Genomic DNA, 6,599 nt, shown 5'->3' with positions numbered 1-6,599 from the left:
AGCAAATGATCTTTAACAGCTAGTTCTCATCTCTTGTAGTTTTTTACTGACATCATCTTCCTTTGTGAATTACATGCTTGCAATTAATCTTTAACAGGGAAATGGAACCCAACAAGGACGATTTCAGACAGTCAGGACCTGCACACTTGACTCATATCGACTGGTCTCTCTCTCTCTCTCTCTCTCTCTCTCTCTCTCTCTCTCTCTCTCTCTCTCTCTCTCTCTCTGTGCCTGCATGAAATCCTTCATTACATCTCATGAGTGGCGCTTAGGCCATGGGTTCCTCTATTATCTTAAGCTTCTTTTATGGGAAACTTTGAAAGTAGATCTATTGAAATTTTGGGGTTGGTCAAGGGAGTATTTTTTCATAAATAATCCCAATAGACCCATGTAAATTACCAAGGAACTAAGTTTAATCTAAAAGAATATCAGCCTAAAGTTTCAAAGCATCAGCCATTCAAAGTGCCTCCTAAAAAGGGATGCAGAACGCCACCAGTGTGTGCAGCACTGGGTGGTCGATCCTGGTTTAGCCAGCTAGCGTGGTTCTCTTCCAAATGAGCACAGAATATAAGTCAAAAAAAATAAAACGAAAGAAATCAGAGTGCCCTTTAACGTGCTATTCTAATAAATACAAGAATTAGAAATCAATGGTACACATTATTGATGCAATTTTGAATGCAATAAATATAATGAATTACAAATTAATTTGCCAATCTTCGTGTGAGATGCTGTCACTAGCTGGCCAAAAACTCTGCTCAGTTCATCAATTTTGTTGTCGGCCTAAAAAGTTTTGCTTTCATTCCAGTGATCGATTGTCTCTATTATAATAATAGGCTGTTGAAACGAGCCATCAAAGCATTCCATTACTTTCTTACCGTTTATTTCCTTTTTCTCCTTCTCAGGCGAAACCCTCACCACCAGCGATCAGTTGCGGCCAGTTTAGTTAATGGTGTTTACGTTCTCGAACACTATCGCCTAAACAATCACAATGGCAAACATGCTCTTGCTGGAAGATGGTGGGAATCTTTCGGCTTCAAATTACACCAAACTCTCGTTGATGATTCCGACAATTCATTCTTGGGAGCCATCTACAAACTCAGCAGCAATGCACAATCACACCCCTCAGCTCCAAAGGCAGGAGAGGGTGGTGTATGTTCGCCCCCGATGATTCACTGAATCCCACGTCTGTGTTTGGGGCTTTGAATGAGTACCACGTATACAAACACATGAGGCTCGTATTCCCGTGTATGTTGACATAACTTTGCATCGGACTCTGGTGTTGTTGCAAAGACTTAAGTACCCTTTCTTGCTATTCTTCTCATAAAGTGATGGTTTGAGAAAATGACAAAAATGCCCTTCATTCAAAAAAGAAAAAACAAACAGTTCAAAAAAAGGACAAACATGTCCTCCATCCAGAAAGTCGAGGATGATATTGACTCTTCAAAGTCTTCTTCTTTTTTCTCCGTTCAAAAAAATGACAAACATGTCCTCCATCCAGAAAGTCGAGGATAATGTTGACTCTTCAAAGTCTTCTTCTTCTTTCTCCGTAAAACCCTCTCTCTCTCTCTAGAGAAGAAATCAAGGGAGGCAAAGAGTTCTCCCTGGAGAAGGCCATGAACATCAACCCTCTCACTCTCTCTCCCTTCTCTCTCTACTTCAGTGCACATCTAACAAACGATCCTACATTGCTTCATCGTCATCTTCTTCTTCTTCCTTCTCCGTAAAACACTGTAAAACCCTCTCTCTCTCTAGAGAAGAAATCAAGGGAGTCAAAAAGTTCTCCCTGGAAAAGGCCATGAACATCAACCCTCTCACTCTCTCTCCCTTCTCTCTCTACTTCTGTGCACATCCAACAGACGATCCTACATTGCTCCATCGCCATCTTCTTCTTCTTTCACTCTCTCTCCATTCTCTCTCTACTTCTGTGCCTGATTTAGAGTTTTTGCCCTTACAGAAGAGGGGTCCGGGGGCTCCCCCCCGGCGCGGCTCCGGACCAAATTTTTTTTGGGCCTTCCAACAACAATTTGTAGTATTATCAGGTTTTCCTACATCAATTTGTAGCATTTTCGGGTCTTCAACGAAACGCTATAGTGATTTGCGGAAGACACTACAAATCGCTATAGCGATTTACGGAAGACACTACAAATCGCAAATCGCTATAGCGATTTGTAGTATTTTCCGTAAATCACTATAGCGATTTGTAGTGTCTTCCGCAAATCACTATAGCGATTTGTAGTGTTATTCAGTAAGCAAATCACTGTAAATCGCTACCCGAATTAAGACAAAGTTGTCAGGGCCATATCTCCCTAACCGGAGGTCATATTCTAAATTCGTAAAAAGTGGTGTCTTCGTTATTGAGTCTAGTTTATTTTTATAAATTTTCAGCGATTTCTATTGTCATTTCATTCCTCATTTTAACTAAAAACTAGACCCCTATTATTTTGTATTATTTGAGTTGCACAACACCATTCTCGCTTGACATCCACATCTTGATTCTGGCATGCTCCTTGTTGGATTTTCCATTGATTTCTTTCAATCAGGCTCCACAACAGTCAATGTGCAGGTCAGCCGGTGCTTGATGGAGCAATGTAAGATCTTCTGTTGGATGTGCATAGAAGCAGAAAGAGAAGGGAGAGAGAGGGAGTGGGAGGGTTGATGTTCATGGCCTCCTCTAGAGGAGATTTCTTTCTCAGATAATCCTGCAGTGCAGAGACTGGGTCTTACATAATCATCTTCGGGACACAAAAATATGTCTTTCTCACCACGATACCCTGTGCATTTTTTGACCACGACACCCGGGATCCGTGTCGGGGGGAGCCCCCGGACCCCCCTCCTGTAAGGGCAAAAACTCTAAATCAGGCTTCATAACGAATCAAGTTGAATGATGCTACCCACGCTGGGAGGAGCCCCAAACCCTCCTTCTATAAGGGCAAAAACTCTAAATCAAGCTCCACAATGAATCAAGTTGAACAATGCTATCCACGCTGGGAGGAGCCCCCAAACCCTCCTCCTATAAAGGCAAAAACTCTAAATCAAGCTCCACAATGAATCAAGTTGAACGATGTTATCCACGCTGGGAGGAGCCCCCAAACCCTCCTCCTATAAGGGCAAAAACTCTGAATCAGACTCCAGAACTCATCAAGTTGAATGATGCTACCCACGCTGGGAGGAGCCCTCAGACCCCCCTTTCTGTAAGGGTAAAAACTCTGAATCAGACTCCACAACTCTTCAAGTTGAATGATGCTACTCACATTGGGAGGAGCCCCCAGACCCATCTCCTGTAAGGGCAAAAACTCTGAATCAGGCTCCACAACGAATCAAGTTGAATGATGCTACCCACGCTGGGAGGAACCCCCAAACCCTCCTCCTGTAAGGGTAAAAACTCTGAATCAGGCTCCACAACAGTCAATGTGCAGGTCAGCCGGTGCTTGATAGAGCAATGTAAGATCTTCTGTTGGATGTGCATAGAAGCAGAAAGAGAAGGGAGAGAGAGAGAGAGTGAGAGTGAGAGGGTTGATGTTCATGGCCTCCTTCAGGGGAAATTTATTTCTCAGATAATACTGCAGTGCAGAGACTGAGTCTTAAATAATCATCTTCGGGGCACTTAAGTCTTTACAACCACTCCTTTTCAAGAATCATCATTTTTTTTTGCACCAATGGAGGAGAGGGTACTTAAGTCTTTGCAATCGCATCAAACTTCAATGCTAATTAATGCTGACAAACATGGGGATACGAGACACACATGCTTACATACGTGGTGCTCTTTGGGACCCCCGAACATGAGATGTAGCTAATTGTCCTGTTCGGGGGGGGAACATATAACCTGCTTTGCAAAGGCAGTGATAGCCTTCCGTGGCACAATCACAGAGCCAGACTCTTTGCCATGCGACTATGAGCTGAACCTCTCCCTGCTCTCAAATGGGCTTCATTCAACTTTCCATTTTAGGATCGCAATGCAAGCTGTCGAAGGCCTAGCTCGCACAAATAGAGACCAATTCTGGCTGTGTGGCCATTCTCTTGGCTCCGCCGTCGCTATGCTCGCTGGAAAATGCATGGCAAAGCAAGGAATTCACATTGATGCATTTCTGTTCAATCCACCATTTGCTTCAATACCTATAGAAACGATAATCAATCGGATTTCCGGTGCCAACTCATTGTTAGTAAGCATGTTGGCAGCCGTCCCATCTATGCTTGTGAGGGCATTTAGCGGCACTTTAGAGCCTGCTGAATCATTTTCTGATCTCTGTTCATGGGCTTCACGCTTGTTTGTGAATCCCAAAGATTTGATATGTTCTGGTTACGTAAGCTTCTTTGAGAAAATGGAACTCATGAATGAATTGGCCATGGGTGAGGCTGGCTTGTTGCTGGCACATCACTCTCTCATTGATTTGTTCATGCAAAACGGAGGTTCTCAACCTATTCATGCAATCCCATCTGCAAACTTGATTATCAATTTGAGCCAAACATCAAGTTTCCAAGAGGCTCATGGGCTGAGTCAGTGGTGGAGCGCAGATTTAGACCTGCGGAATAAGCTTGTACTCTATGGATGAGCAACATTTTCTGAAGGTTCTGTCCTCTGTTTGTGAGTTTTTTTTTCTTTAGCTTGCTGAATACTTGGTGTGTGCTTTTCATGGAACTCTTAGCTGATTTGTTTGCTGAGAAGTCTAGAGACCTATTTTTTTTTGCAGACTAACTGAGGCAGTTGCAAGTTATTTCTTTTCATTTAGTATATTGATTGGGTGACCAAGAGGTTAATCTATAAATCAAGCAGTTAATTTGGTGTTGCTATGTCTACGTAATCGCTGCTGACATTGGCAATTGACATGGTTATTGGTTGTTCATACATAATGGGGGAAATCTGACAAAACCCAAGTGATTTTTGCTGGTGCTCATATTCAATCTTCTAGACAACTTTTTCATTACCATCAAAAATAAAATAAGGAGAGGTAGGATCTCTTATCTAATGCGACGTGAACTTGTGAATTTATTACTAGGAAAGCATCAGGTGAAACTCATAAGGATGGAAGCCCAAAAGAAGAAGAGAGTTCTTCAAAAAACTTTAAGGAGATGGTACCTAGGCTGTTTGATGGGCAGCCTAGGTTCAAATCCCATGGGCGTCACCCCCTGCATAAACCGAGGCTTGGCGACTCCTTGGAGTTAAAGGGTAAGCCTCAGAGTTTTCGGCTGACATGACAACCATCATAAGTATGTTGCAGTGTGGAATAAAAACTTTGATTTAGACAAGGACGGTAAATGCCTTTGTCATACCTGATTAGCTGCATTAGCATGCTTTAAATCGTAGCCATGAATATCGACTATTTTATAATAACTTGTGATTTTATCATGAGATTTTTAAAAACTACTATCATCCCACAAAGACGTGATATTTTAAGCATGTCACCTCTTTTAAAGATGTCCAGTTTTTATCATGATATTATCATGTTGTTAATGTAATATTTATATTTTTCAAAATTTTAAAGTGTTTATTATATTTTATACTTTTCTTATATATTTTAAAATTTAAAATATATCAATATTTTTTCAAAAAATTTGTAACACAATAATTTATGACCTCAAGAGTTCGAGTCTGGTTGGTATTACTTTTTAAAGAAAAAACATGCAAAGTTCACACAGAGAAAACATGACTAAATTATTTTTTCCATTCTTTTTCTAATAACTCACTTTCTTTCATAAAGGTCATCATTCATAATATAAGAAAATAACAAGTACATGAATGTTCAATGACAAGAAAATAAAAACTAGCAAGTACTCTGCTGTCGTAGTCGATCACGTCCTGCCTGCGCTAGTGTGCTTGAAACCTATAGTTATAATTATAAAAGGGGAGAGTTTATAACCCAATAAGAAATATTTATAAGTAAATAAAGACTTTAACTTACACTTGTAGTGAGCCCTAAGCCCCTAGTCTGATTTTAGTTTTCTATACACCACACAAGGTTTGTATGTTTTAATTATCTTCCTTTAAACTTTCTCAAACATTCACTTACACCAAACTAAAATACTAGGTTGGTTATATTGATCATAGTCATCTATGGGTGTAGCAACCCACGTAGAACACTCTAATTCTATATGTTGGTCAGGCTATGAACCATACACTCTCAGTGATTCTCGGATCACCAGGCACTGCAGTGAAACAAAAAGGGGACCCCACCGGTAGCTAACCGAGAGGTCAGGCTCAAACTCAATCTCGGCATGGTTTATGCTACATCCTAACCATGATGGCTTTCAACCATTCATGGTTGTCTAGAATCCCAAACACTGTGTGAATATAACCCTAAGTCATATTTTAAGTTCATTGCATTAAACTATATTCTCAAGCTTATGTTTCACTTATTCTCTCATAAGTGATATCGTGAAATGATCACGATAGATCTCATTCTTAATCTTAGAGTGACATTAGGGTTCACACTTATCTCATACTAAGCACACAATGATGTAGAATTTCTACATCGTTAAATCACCAGCGGCCCACTCTTTATGGTGGATGCACTATGGCTGCGAACCAGGTAGGTCTTTCCACAGGTTATCACTTCCAAGATTTAAGAGGTTATGTATGCTAATCTCAATATAAAAGTCATATG

The 6,599-nt window shown here is 40.7% G+C and overlaps 1 pseudogene; it reads left to right on the top strand.

Moving 5' to 3' along the window:
• Window positions 1–479: 479 nt before the first annotated feature.
• Window positions 480–4,550, top strand: LOC149841119 (GDSL esterase/lipase At4g10955 pseudogene; annotated as a pseudogene).
• Window positions 4,551–6,599: the final 2,049 nt, after the last annotated feature.

The sequence above is a fragment of the Nuphar pumila genome, chromosome 4, assembly GCF_984573655.1.
Source record: "Nuphar pumila chromosome 4, dmNupPumi1.hap1.1, whole genome shotgun sequence".
NCBI classification, from domain to species: domain Eukaryota; kingdom Viridiplantae; phylum Streptophyta; class Magnoliopsida; order Nymphaeales; family Nymphaeaceae; genus Nuphar; species Nuphar pumila.
Note: the sequence above shows the minus strand (reverse complement) of the source record. Positions and strands in the feature narration are given on the sequence as shown.